We start from the raw sequence: 15,146 nt of genomic DNA on the forward strand, positions 1-15,146 counted from the left end.
AAAGTTCAATGACCTGAGGAATTAACAATGAAGATTAATGGTCTATTATAGTTCAAAATAGACTTTTTGCTCAAATAAAGAGTTAAATTTTTCCAGTGTCTGCCACAGAAAGTTAAGAAGAGCATTTCTCTCAGATGACTTTGCTAATCATAGAACTATTCTAACCAACCTACCATAAATTCATGCTGACTATTTTCAATTGGGTTCTCAAAGCTACTTGACAATCATATTATTCATTTCTAGATGATAAATTAGTCCATTCCCTACAACTCAAATTTTAAATCTTCTCTCATCTTCTCAAATCCTCTTGCCTAACTTTCCCATATACTCTAGATTGTCAGGTATCCTTGGCTTATTGTTTATTGAAGACATTTTTTTTAAAGTGTACTCTTCAATCCCCTTCCTCTATTTTGCCCATCCCCCATCCACCTCCCCTCTGGTAACTATCAGTTTTCTATAGCTAAGAGTCTGTTTCTTGGTTTCTGTCTCTCTCTTGATCTCACTTTTTTCCTTTGCTCACTTGTTTATTGAAGACTTTAATATTAAGACTATTAAGCTGAAGCTCTCACTTCACTTAATATTTTTATCTATTTATTAGATATTCTTTGCTTGTATCTCTATGGCTTTTTTCCACTGATATTGTAATTATATGCTTATTGTGCTACAATGATCATATATATGATTATATTTTCTTTCATATTATAGACTTCTCATGTACCAAAGCCATACCTAATACAAATGAAAATCTCCCACAGAGCGAAGCTTTTTACACTAACAGTTCTCAATTAATATTTGTTAAATAAATATATTTTGGGAAGAAATAATGATACTCTAGCTTCCATGTCCTGTATCTTTATTTGAAAATAAAAACAACGTAAAGTTATTCTACAGATTGTGCAATTTATTTTCAAATTCAAAAGCCAATAAAAGAAAAAACAAACAAAATTACCTTGTGTCTGAAGGATCTGAGAAGGAAATTTTAATATACACGGATAAAGATGAATGATTCCAGTATCTATTTGCATGTATTTTAATTACCTTATGGTAGGTGTAGCCAAAATCTTTAAGTCTGTCTGCCAAAGTATGCTTTTAGAACACTGGTGTCATTCATGATGTTAAAATATATTCTATACAAAGAGTTTTGTGATCAAGGGTGCCTGGTGGCTCAGTCGGTTGAGCGTCTGACTTCAGCTCAGGTCATGATTTCGCGACTTGTGGGTTTGAGCCTCGCATCGGGCTCTGTTCTGACAGCTTGGAGCCTGGAGCCTGCTTCTGATTCTGTCTCCCTCTCTCTCTGCTCCTCCCCTGTTCATGCTCTGTTTCTCCCTCTTTCTCAAAAATAAATAAACATTAAAAAAATTTTTTAAAAAGAAGTTATGTTAAATGGTATGATCTACTCCAGAAGATTCATATTGCATAGTAAGCTATTAGAGGATCTAAGGAGCCCTGTAATTTAAAAAAAATCTCTTTTAACCCAGCATTTCTAGAGATCAAGAATTCTATTCTGTAAACATCTACTAATGTCTCACAGAACATTAGTATTTAGTGAATCATAATTTGGGAAATTCCACCTTAAAGGAACTTGGAGAGAGTAGTGTGGCTTTATTTGGCTATGTAATCTTCTGAAAGTCCTCTGGGATTTGTTTTATGTCATTAATTAGTTAATGTATTCAAAGACTTTATTAGGTACCATCTATGCATCAGCCACTCTAATAGATACTATGATTACATTGAAACAAAATCCCCTCACTCAGGATTTTTAACTTAATTGGGATACAATAATTCTTTCTAAATATCTGAGGAAAGAGTAGAATTTACTAGGCAAAGAAAGTTATGGGAGGCAGAAAATTCCTCACAAAGAAAATAACACGTCTAAAGGTCACTTGGTGGGAGGGACCATGGATATTCAACTCACTGTGACTAGAGGCAGACATCAGGAAAAAAGGGCCTGGTAGCGATAGGGCTGGAGCAGAATGTAGGGACAAAGCCATACATAGCATTATAGGCAAAGTTTGAAAAATCATTTTTTATCTAAAAACTAATGTAAAACCATTTAATTATCATCAGCAGAAGAGTGATACGTGTTTTAAAAAGAAGATTTCGGCTACAATGACAACCATTTGGATAGGTACAAAAGGGGATATGGGCAGACCAATTAGAAGGTTAATTTAGTAGTTCAGGCAAGAAATAATGATAGCTTGGTGCAATGGACTGAACTGTGTTTCCCTAAAATTCATATGTTGACACTCTTATCCCTTCAAATGACTATATAGGAAATAGAGCCTTTAAGGAGGTGATTAATCAAATGAGGCCATAAGAGTGGAGTCCTGAACCAACAGAACCAGTGTCCTTATAAAAGAGGAAGAGACACCAAATATCTATCTCTTTCAGCCATGTGAAGACATAGTGAGAATGTGTCTGTCTGTAAGCCAGGAAGAGAGCTCTAAAAAATTAAACTCTGTTGGAATGTTGATTTTGGACTTCCTAGTCTCCAGCAGTATGAAAATATTAATTTGTGTTGTTTAAGCCACCCATAAAATGACTTTAAGACTAGCAGAACAAACTCACTAACTCAAACTAAAGACAGAGAAGAGGTCATATAGAAGAGTGTAGGAAAGGCAGAGACACCATGGACCTGAACAGACCTCAAGCCCTCTGGAGAAGGGAGGGATCAATGAGTGTGGAGAAAGGATAAAAGCAGACCCTCACACCAGGGAGCCCACACAGGGAAGAAGAATACATATAACATTTGGCTTTGGAAACAAGAGGGGCTGAATTTCATGAATTCTTATAACTAGTGGGACATAAAGCTTAGAATTTTAAAAATCATCAGGCTCCATTCTCAGAGAGACTGGAGGATGACAGGAAACTGAGTCTCCGTCCTTAAAGACACAGCACAACAGCCTGCATAGATCCAGGATAGCCCACAGCACGTTGAAAAATACCTAGGACATACAGAGGGAGAGTTACTTGCTAATCTCAGAGCTTAGAGAGGGACAGAGTTCACAGAGGGTCTTCTCTAGGAACAAAAGAGCTGGCAGACTCCTTTTCCCTTCCCTGACCCCCCAGTATAAATACAGGGCCATCTGCAGGAACCAGCACAGGGGACATTTACTACCTAAATTGCTTACACCAAGCCCTGATCCCCTGTGGTTTGGTGGATCCACCCTTTCCAGTCATACTTGCTTCAGTCCCAGCACTGAAGGTCCCTGCTCCCAGAAGACCAATGCAAACCTTGCTAATGCCAACACATTTCCACCAGGGAGCTAAGTAGGGCCTCTGTTCCAGTGGCAGTAAGCCCCCTCCACAGAAGAGTGGTATGGATCTTGTTAAAATTGTGTTAAAGATCAATGCTTTGTTGATCTGTCCCAGTCAGCCAGTCCTGGAATAGCTGTGGTGGGAGGTCTCAATTTGCAAGCAGACCAGCAGATACCTTGTTAAAACAATGTGTTCTGTACCCTCCAATACACTCTTGACTGGAACCCGTTCAAACAAGGCCCGTGTGCAAGCAGCCCTAACAGGGGCCAGAACAACTCCAAAGTGACTCCTGGGTGAGAGGAAAATCACCACACATACCAGTCAAGTGGTGGCAGACCCAGCAGTGGGCTCAAAGCAGATAGCTGATCTGATTGCTGGCCTTGACAACCAAGAAAAGCTTCTCAGGGGACAACACTGGGTAACTGCCCTGTAGTTTGATGCAACTGTATCTCTGGAAAATGCCTGGACTGACTCAATTCAAGCCCAATGTGGGGCCCCATACTGGCCCGCTAACACGACAGAGAGCAAACACTGCACATGACGAGAAAAGAGAGCCACTGGAGATGACTGGAATGGAAGGAAAAAGTGGCCAAGACACAACAGCAGAGTGCATGCAAAACAGAGAGAAGATGTCCCTGAAATGCCAGGTTATAGGGAAGAGGGGACACTAACTGCATGGCACAACAGGACCTCTCCTTCATAAGGCCATTACCCTCAAGAACAGAAGACACAACTGACCTTCCTAACAGAGAAAAAGACACAGAGAGTTAAACAAAATGAGGAGACAGAGGAATATGTCCAAAATGAAAGAATAGGACAAAACTACAGCAAGAGACCTAAGCAAAATAGATATAAGAAATATGTCTGATAGAGAATTTAAAGTAATGACCTTGAAGACACTCACTGGACTTGAGAAAAGAGTAGAGGATATTAATAAGACCTTTAACAAAGAGAAATAAAAAAGAATCAATCAGAGATGAGGAACACAATAAATTAAAAATATACTATATGGAATAAATAGCAGTTAGAGGAAGCAGAAGAATGACGCAGAAACCTATTGGACAGAGCAATGGAAAGTAATGAGCTGTGCAGATGAGAGAGAAAAAAATTATGCAAAACGAGAATAGATCTAGGAAACTCAGTGATTCTGTCAAGATTAGTAACATTTGCATTATAGAGATCCCAGAAGAAGAAGAGAAAAGAGGGCAGAAAATTTATTTGAAGAAATAGTAACCAAAAACTTCCCTAATCTGTGGAAGGAAATAGATATCCTGATCCAGAAGGCACAAAGATCACCCAACAAAATAAACCCAAAAAGGCCCACAACAAGACACATAGTAATTAAAATGGAAAAAGTAGTGATAAAGAGAGAATTTTAAAGCAAAAAGAGAGGGGAGGAAAAAAGATAGTTACATGTAAAGGAAACCCCATAAGGCCATCAGCAGATTTTTCAGCTAAAACTTCGCAGGCCAGAAGTGGGTAGCATTATTTAGTCAAAGCTCTGAAAGGGAAAAAAAACTGCAGCCAAGAATAATCTATCTAACAAGGTTATCATTTAGAAGAGAAGGAGAGATAAAGAGTTTCCCAGACAAACAAAAGCTAAAGGAGTTCCTGATCATGAAACTAGCCCTACTAGAGATGTTAAAGGGGATTCTCAGAGTGGAAAAGAAAGACCTTAAGTAAGACCTTAAGAAAAGTAAGAAGCACAAGAGCAGTAAAAATAAGTATATCTATAAAAATCAGTTAAGGGATTCACAAAATAAAAGGAGTATGAGATGTAATTATTATATCATATACCTAAAATATGGGGGGTTAGGGGAAGAGGAGTAAAAAATGGGTACAAATTTAAGTGACCATCAACTTAACATAGATTGCTATATGCAGAAGAGTTTATATACAAATCTAATGGTAACCATAATACAAACCTAGTAATAGATATGCAAAAAATAAAGAAAAAGGAAACCAAGTATATCACTAAAGAAATCCAGCAAACCATAAGATAAGAGAAAAGAGCAAGAGAAGGATCAGAGAACTAAAAACAAACCACACACAAAAAACATAAAATTAGTAACAAAATGGCAATAAATATATACTTAGCAATAATTATTTTGAATGTAAACGTACTGAACACTCCAATAATAAGATATAGGGTAATATAATGAATAAAAACACAAGAATCACCTATATGCTGCTATAAGAGACCCATTTTAGATATAAAGACACATGTGGATTGAAAGTGAGGGGATGGAGAAACATTTATAATGTAAGTGGATATGAAAGGAAACCTGAGTAGCAATACTTATATCAGCCAAAATAGCCTTTAAAATAAATATTATAACAAGAGACAAAGAAAGACACTATATAATAATATAGGGGACAATCCAACAAGATGATATAATAATTATAAATATTTATGCACCCTATATAAAAGCACCCAAATATCTACCACAGTTAATAACAAATGTAAAGAAACCAATTGATAGTAACACAATAATAGTGGAGGACTTTAACACCCTACTTAAATCAATGGATGGATCAACCAATCGGAAAATCAACAAGGGGGCATGCCTGCGTGGCTCAGTCGGTTAAGCACCTGACTTTGGCTCAGATCACAGTCTCATGGTTCATAGGTTTGAGTCCCACATTGGGCTCTGTTCTGACAGCTTGGAGCCTGGAACCTGCTTCAGATTCTGTGTCTCCCTCCCTCTATGCCCTTCCTGGCTAACATTCTATCTCTCTCTCAAAAAAATAAACATTAAAAATTTAGAAAAAAAGGAAAATCAACAAGGAAACAGTGGCTTTGAATGTTACACCAGACCAGATGGACCTAACAAATATATTCAGAACACTGCATCCTAAGAATACATATTCTTTTCAAATACACACTAAACATTCTCCAGAATAAATCACATATTTAGCCAAAACAAATCTCAGCAATTGAAAACAACTGAAATCATACCCTACTTTTTTTCTGACTACAATGCAATGAAACAAAAATCAACCACAAGAAAAAATCTGGAGAGAGCACAAATACATACAGGTTAAATAACATGCTACTAAACAATGAATGGGTCAACTAAGAAATCAAAGAAGAAATCAAAATTTACATGGAAACAAATGAAAATGAAAGGGCAACTGTCCAAAAGTCTTTGGGATGCAGCAAAAGCAGTTCTAAGAGGGAAGATTATAGCAATATAGGCCTACCTCAAGAAGCAAGAAAAATCTTGGGGCACCTGGGTGTCTCAGTCAGTTAAGCTTCGACTGGCTCAGGTCATGATCTTACAGTTTGTGAGTTCAAGTACTGCGTCGGGCTCTGTACTGACAGATTGCAGCCTAGAGCCTGCTTAGGATTCCATGTCTCTCTCTCTCTGCCCCTCCCCTAATCATGCTCTGTCTCTCTCTGTCTCTGTCTCTGTCTCTCTCAAAAATAAACATTAAAAAAAAGAAGAAAAATCTCAAATAAACAACCTAACCTTACACCTAAAAGAGTTAGAAAGAGAATAAACAAAACCAAAAACCAGCAGAAGTAAGGAACTGATAAAGATTAAAGCAGAAATAAATGACAGAAAAACTAAAAACACAAACAAACAAACAAAAAAACACATCAGTGAACATAGGTTCTGGTTCTTTAAAAAGATTTTTAAAAATGTATATATAATAAATATATGTAGAATTTATAATTATAATTTATAATAAATATATATAATAAATACACACACACACATATATATATAATGGACAGTTATTCAGACATAAAAAAGAGTGAAATCTTGCCATTGGCAACAACATGGATAGATATGGATGTATAATGTTAAGCAAAATAAGCCAGTTAGAGAAAGACAAATATCCTATGATTTCATTCATATGTGGAATTTAAGAGACAAAGCAAACAAAGGGAGGGGGGGAAGAGACAAACCAAAAAAACAAACTCTTAACCATACAGAACAAACAGATGGTTACCAGAGGGGAGGTGGGTAGGTTGATGGGTAAAATAGGTAAAGGGGATTAGGCATAACACTTATCATAATGAGCACTGAGTAACTTAAGGAACTATTGAATCACTATATTGTACTCTTGAAACTAATGTAACACTGCATGGTAACTACACTGGAATTAAAACAAAACAAAATATTAATCTTCAGAAGAAAAATTTATTTTTATTTTGGAAAATATAAAATAAAATAACAATTAAGCTTTAAAAAGATGGCTTCTGAACTTTAAAAAAATAATAAACTAGGGGCACCTAGGTGGCTCAGTCAGTTAAGTGTCCGACTTCACCTCAGGTCATGATCTCACAGTTAGTGAGTTCAAGCCCCACATCAGGATCTCTGCTGTCAGCACAGAGCCCACTTCAGATCCTCTGTCTCCCTCTCTCTCTACCTCTCTCTATATATCAAAATAAATAAACAAACTTAAAAAAATAATAAAGCTAGCATTTTACATTGTATGTTATGGTATTACTTTTACTATTTATATCTTTTTTCTATCTGAAGTTATATCACACATACGGAGTTAAGTTTGTAATCTCCTCAATTTTCCTAATACCTTGAAAATTTTCACATTAATTCTACAATTGTTTTACAATTCACCTTTACATCTCTGGCATGAAATGACAATTGTGTTACATTCTAAATTTCATTTGGCCTTTCAGTCTATTTCTATACCACTTTTCTGTCTAAATCATGAATCAGTAACACTCTGTCTAATGGTTCGGCTCGCCTTTATTTAAAGCCTTATTCTGTGGAGGTGAAAACTCTACCCTGCTCCTGTACTCAGTTTTCAGAAGGCTTCCTGCCTATTCTTCAATGTGTACCATTCCAGTTGACTATTAATATAACCATATCAAATTTTACAAGTCTCTTTTTATTTGGATGACATATTTATAGATTAATTTAGGAAGAATTCACATCTTTACAGCATTAAAATTATTATCCAAATATTAGGTGGATAATTTATTCAAATATTTTAAGTTCCTTTCCCTTATCAGGAGCAAGAGAAAACTATTATAATCTTCTTCCAAGGATTATTATTATTTTTTTAAATATTTATTCACTTTTTTTTTTTTTTTGAGAAACAGAGAGACAGAGAATGGGGGAAGTGCAGAGAGAGAGGGAGACACAGAATCCGAAGCAGGCTCCAGGCTGTGGGCTGTCAGCACAGAGCCCGAAGTGGGGCTCGAACTTATGAACCACATGATCATGACCTAAGCCAAAATCAGCCGCTTAACTGACTGAGCCACACAGGCATCCTCAAGGATTCTTATTTTATATCTGAATATTCTTTATACTATTTTTGTTTCTCTTATCTTCTACTCAATTATAAGCTTTTACTTTTGGTAAAGTATTCACAGAGGAAAACTTCTTAAATATCATGAAGAAAAAAACCTAGTAAACCTCATTCAAAACGTTTAAATGTTAAGCCATTAGAAACAAAAAGAAATGAGGACACTTACCATCATCATATCTATTCAACATCTTTTGGATATTCTAGCAAATTTAATAGGTCAAGTAGAAAAAAAAAAACCCACATGTAATACATATTGGCCAGGAATAGATAAACCTAGTTCTTTTTAGCATCAAAATGTGAAGTTTCCATTAGCTGCCTATCCAATGGCCATTCCCACCATTCTTTTTTGCTAACAAAACCACAGTCTTACTTGGTATCTTCCCCTTTTCTTGTTACTCATGGGTATGCTCTGTTTGTGTAAGTCAATCGTGGGGTCCCATTTACCTGTTCAGCTCCTGCTTTTGGTATGGGCATGTGACACAAGTATCACTAATTCATTTTTATGAGAAGGGCCCTGGCAATATTTGGGGAAAGTGTTTTTCTCAATGTTAGAAAGGAATACATGGAGGGGCGCCTGGATGGCGCAGTCGATTGAGCGTCCGACTTCAGCCAGGTCACAATCTCGCGGTCCGTGAGTTCGAGCCCTGCGTCGGGCTCTGGGCTGATGGCTCAGAGCCTGGAGCCTGTTTCCGATTCTGTGTCTCCCTCTCTCTCTGCCCCTCCCCCGTTCATGCTCTGTCTCTCTCTGTCCCAAAAATAAATAAACGTTGAAAAAGAAAAAAAATTAAAAAAAAAGGAATACATGGAGAAAAGTTTCTCCCTTTGTGTGGCCTCTGTACTTTTGATAGTAATATTACTGCGTGACACATGAAACTGTGCCCCCATCCCATAACAATGAGTGGAGCCATCTGAGAGGAAGCTGACACAATGACAGGCACAGCTGAAAAGTAGAAGGAATCCGAGTCTTTGTGCTGCCGAATTAAACAACTGTAGACTCTCTCCACCTACAAGGCTCTGGTCATGTGACAAAATTAATTTTCCTTATGGTCTATAGCTATTAAAGTGGAGTTTTGTTCCTGTTACTTGCAGCAGAGAGTATATCAATGCTATACTGAGAAAAATCCAATAACTTCTAGTAAAAATAACACAACAAAAATCAAAACTACTAAACCGAATTAAGAAAATATTTGGAAAATATTTGATATAAGGAATATTTGTAGAAAACGTTAGTTTTTCTCTAAAGGAATATTACCAAAGAAAAAAACTTAAGTTCATTTACAATATAAAAAAAGAGGGGCACCTGGGTGGCTCAGTCGGTTAAGTATCCAACTTCTGCTCAGGTCATCTCATGGTTTGTGAGTTCAACCTCACATTGGGCTTGCTGCTGTCAGCACAGAGACCATTTTATATCCTCTGTCCCCTCTCTCTCTGCTCCTTCCCTCCTCATGCTTACTCTCTCTCTGTCTCTCTCTCTCAAAAATAAACATTAAAAAAAATTTTAAAAAGGTTAAGAACACACTTAACAATTGACAAAGAGGTATATATTAAGAAAATTATAAATTTTATCAAGGAACTTTAAAGTTAAAATCTGTATGTTACAGAATGAGGAAAAAAAAAGAATAAATATATCCACTGAAATACCCACACAGACACACACTTGCACACACACACACACACACACACACAAAAGTAATCTATGATAAACTTATTTCAATTAATTTAGCAAAAGACAGCTTACCTACAAATAATGCTACTACCACTGACTCTTTATCTGGGGGAAACAACAACAAAAGTCCTATTGTAAACCACTTATATAGTCAATCCCAATAAATTAAAAATAAATGTAGAAAGTTTTTAAAAAGTAAATTAAAAAATAAAAGAAGAGGGACATCTGGCTAGCTCAAGTTGGTTGTCTGACTCTTGATTTTGGCTCAGTCGTGATCATGTGGCATCTGGCATCACATACTACTCATATGGCAAGACAATGATCTTTTATCAAGTTAAAATTCATTAGAAATATTTGCTCATCTTGCAGAATACTTGCAGAACAACTTATTTGCAATCCAAGGTTTTACTTATATGCATATATATAACCTATTATATTATTCATGCTTATTTGTTCTTCTATACATTGAGATTGTCTATTTGACCTTCATGGGATCACGCAACAAAGTTTGATATAGATGTTGTATTTCTGTGGATTTTTATCTTATATTTCATCCAGTTTTTGATTTATGAAATTTGAGGTTATGTTATTAATTGGATGACCATTCAAGCAATACCTTCATAGTTTGTTTTTATCTTTTTATATTTTAAAGAGCACTTGTGAGATATTTTAATCTTCAATTTTACTTTGCTAATTTATTTTTGTTTGCGTTCGCTTAGTGTATTTTTGCACATCCTATTACTTTAAATCTTTCCTTATTTTGTTGTAGATGTGCTTCTTTTATATGGTAGTTAAATATTGATTTTGTTCCAGAGAATTTTTATTTTATTTCATTTTATTTTTTTAAGCGAGAGAGAGCACTTGTACATGTGCATGAGTGGGGGAGGGGCAGAAGGAGAAGGAGAGAGAGTATTTTAAGCCCAGTGAAGAGCCTGACACAGGGCTCAGTCTCACAACCATGAGATCATGACCTGAGCTGAAATCAAGAGTCAGAGGCTGAAGCAAATGAGCCACTCAGGTACCCTGAGAATTTTTATTTTAAAAGGTATATTTATCTCATTTTTAAATTTAATATAACAAATAGTTTTATCTTAATTTTGTTATCTTACTTCACATAATATGGTCCTCATTAAATGTCTTATTCATTTTGTTTATTTTCTCATTTAATTTTTATTCTCCTTGAGGGGTTTGTGTGTGTTCTCCGTTTGTAATTTTTAGTATTTTTTAATTGTAAGAAAAAAATATATAACATAAAATGTATCATCTTAACCATCTTCACATTTTTAAATTTGTTTTAGTGTTTACTTATTTTTGAGAGACTCTCTCTCTCCCTCTCTCTTTCCCCTCTCCCTCCCTCTCAAAGTAAATAAACTTAAAAAAAAAAAAAGAAAAAAGAATTTAAATCTTTTCTGTGGGATTTTTGTCTTGCTCACAGTATGAATCCTGTTGCTATGACTCCTTTCTTATCTCTCCTTATTTATTTGCATTAGTCCAGCTATATCTTACTCTTTTTTTCTCCTATAAACTATTAATATTTTTTAAAGGTACATGTTTTCCTTTCCCCTCCCAAGCTCTATTGAGATATAATTCACATATAATACTGTAGAAGTTTAAAGTGTACACTGTGATGATTTAATACATGTATATTAAAGGAAATGATTGCTACAATAATAAGGTTAGCTAACACCTCAATCACCTGGCATAATTCCTTTGTGTGTGTGTGTGACCAGAAAATTTAAGATCTATTCCCTTAGTAAGTTTCAAATATACAATATTGTTACCTATAGTCACCATGTTTCATATGACATTCTCAGAACTTACTCACCTTATACCTGGAAGTTTGTACTCTTTGAGCAACATCTCATCCCCTCCCCACCAGTTCCTGGCAATGACCAATTTACTATTTATATGTCTTAGAGTCCAATATAAGCAATGCCATATAATACTTGTCTTTGTCTGACTTATTTCACTTAACATAATGCTCTTAAGTTTCACCCATGCTGTCACAAATGGCAAGAGCTCCATCATTTTTATGACTGAAATATATCCCATTATATATCTTCTCCACATTTTAAGAGGCACATATTTTATCTCTAATATAATTGGATTCATATTTTCATTGTCTATGGCATATGCTAGTGTTTTATATAAGATAGTGTTTTTACAGAGAATATGCCACACAAATTTACACTGTTTTTTTTTTGTTGTTGGTAACAGACTGCATGTTATCTCATCTGTTATGAAAATGAAATGATAAAGGAGAAAAGAAAAATAAGGAGGAATCTAGGAGCATGAGAAGAACAAGAAAAATAAGGAATGCACAGACACGAGATAATAGTGATTATAGGTCTTTTGCAGTTAATGTCTTTTCATGAACAAAAACCAACAAAAATAGTGATTAAATATTACTCCTTATTCCATTTAAATAATAAAAATGAATTGTTTTTATATAAATACATGTAATACCCTAAACATGCAAAAGAAAATCTATTGTTAAGATATTGTACAGTTAGTACAGCTAATAGTCAAGATGTAAGAAGTGGCATAAAATTTAAATAAGTTAATATTCAAACACTCTACAGCTGCAAATTTATATTTATTTTTCTAAAAATATATTTGATGTTAAAGAACTTACCTTAGTATATGACTCTGACTGTTTCTATCTTTATTTTCCAAAATTATGTAATATGATTAAATAATCAGCTCTTCCAGACCAGTTAAAAACACCAAGTCTTCATTCCTAAGTAGCATCATTTTGTAAGAAAATTCAGAGGATGATTAGAATAAGAACTAATAAAAGAAAGAATGTAAAGAAAGAAAAAAATGAGTAGGTATTTCCTAGCATGGAATCAGGATTCCTATCCAGTTATTTTAAATAGAAAGCAAGCACAAGGAACTCTTAATAGAGTACAAATTACTTGGCAGGACACTAAGACAGTGTGTAATAAGATTTGTTACACAGTTATTCACTAAAAGAAAAGAGAATTGGGGATAATACCAAGGGTTTGATCTAAAAATTATTTAATCTGTCAAATGAGTTGGGGTATAACTCAAACTACTTCTCTTTCATGAACTTTCTTTGTCCTTTAAACTCAAAGCATTTACATTATCTCTTTTTGTAAAATCCTATACTGCTTTATGACATCTCATAAATTTGATTATTATTTAATATTTGGTGTGAATTCAAAATGATATCACACCTAGTTTGTAAGTTTCAGTATGGCAGGGCTCTTGTAGCCTGACACATGCCTAGTATAATGGTGTCCACTTCCTGCTGTAATTATCTCTGTCTCCATTCCACTCAGACATTCATTAATGGATATACCAGATTATCACAGTTCTCATTCTACCCCTGTAGAAAAAAAATTATTTTTTCAGATATTAAGACTTTTCTTTCAGAATAAACCATATATTTGTGTGATAGGCTTATAAAAAAAAAAAAAAACCCTGTCATCTTTATCTTGCTTCTACCAAGAGCTCCAAATTTCCAATATTGTAATATATAATTGCAATAAACAAGTAGACATGAAAAGCTATTGTCTCATTTTTCTTCTACAGCTGCAAAGATTCTCACTGCGTATCTTTTCTCTGCGACCTGAGTACATTAGAAAGTCTAGAAAGTATTTTTTTCCAATGATGTTTCTTCAGAGATGCAAATCTCTCTGTTTTACATTTTAAGGTACTACACATATTTAAATTTTTATCTTTATTTATTTTTATTTTTAAATGTGTATTTATTTTTGAGAGAGACAGACTGAGCAGGGGAGGGGTAGAGAGAGGGAGTCACAGAATCCAAAGCAGGCTCCAGGCTCTGAGCTGTCAGCACAGATCCCAATGCGGAGCTCAAACTCACAAACCACAAGATCATGACCTAAGTCGAAGTCGGATGCTTAACTGACTGAGCCACCCATGCACCCATATTTAAATTTTTAGATCTTCACTTTCCTTTCTCTTAAATGTTCTTACTCCCACAGTCACAGAAATACAGCACTTCTGGAAATATATATTGAACAGCTAATCAGACTATTGATTAGCAGGAAGCTTTATAAAATAGGAAGGGAAAAAGACATAAGAAATTTGGCAGCAATAAGAAAATTTCCATCTAAAGATCTTTTAATTTGGATTTACATATTATGTAGACCCTACCTAAGCTACATAGTTATTAGGATATTCCCATCTGGAAGACTATGGTAGAAATTTTAATATCTGAATTTGTGCAAACTAATAATATTTGTGCATGCTTACTCCATGTGTATGTATTATATGAAGCATCCACAAGCATACATAAATGTGTAATGGTGAAGAGGAGCAAGACTGAATCATACAAAGTCAGCAAAATTTACAGATCATTAAGTGATAAAAGAATTGGAAGAAAATTTTGAGTTAAATTAGTATTTTTCCAAAAGTATATAGATTTGCAAGTATACTATAAACTAGAAGTGAAAAACTGGTGAGCCACAGTAAAACTCCATGGCACGGATTTATTTATTTCAGTTGTCCAAACACCATGTCACAGTCATAATAGTTTCATAAATTTAAAAAAATTATTTGTTAACATTTATGTAATGTGAATTCTCATAAAATCTAGATTTTGGACTCTTGAAAAACCAAATTTTTGGCAACACTGGCCCTGCGTTCCCAAAAGGCAATGACCAGCTAGAACTGTTACAGCTTGTCTTCATGGTTTTATGGCATTTTAGGGAGTCTTCCTATTGCCTCTGCTGGACTAAGAACAAGTGTCAGTGTCCTAACATTTAGATAATTTTTTTTTTTAATGAACACTTCTGGTCTCCATATTCTGCCAAAAATAGGAAAATGGAAAGATCAGCAGTGAGGGCTATGTATTTCAGAATAAAGTGGGAGTGAGGAAGGAGAAAAGCATATGGTAGAAACACAGACTGTTTCTGCATGTTTAATAGCAAGCAATAAAAGAAGA

General features: G+C 34.9%; 1 long non-coding RNA gene across 1 annotated transcript in view; it reads right to left on the bottom strand.

Annotated features, from left to right (window-relative positions):
- The window catches only part of LOC123384972, a 31,221-nt gene extending 17,273 nt beyond the window's left edge, over positions 1 to 13,948 (bottom strand). The window contains exon 1 of the long non-coding RNA XR_006596845.1: positions 12,846 to 13,948. This is a non-coding gene — a long non-coding RNA (uncharacterized LOC123384972). The remainder of the gene's footprint in view (positions 1 to 12,845) is intronic.
- Between the last annotated feature and the right edge of the window lie 1,198 nt (positions 13,949 to 15,146).

The sequence above is a fragment of the Felis catus genome, chromosome B1 (assembly GCF_018350175.1).
Source record: "Felis catus isolate Fca126 chromosome B1, F.catus_Fca126_mat1.0, whole genome shotgun sequence".
Taxonomy (NCBI): Eukaryota; Metazoa; Chordata; class Mammalia; order Carnivora; family Felidae; genus Felis; species Felis catus.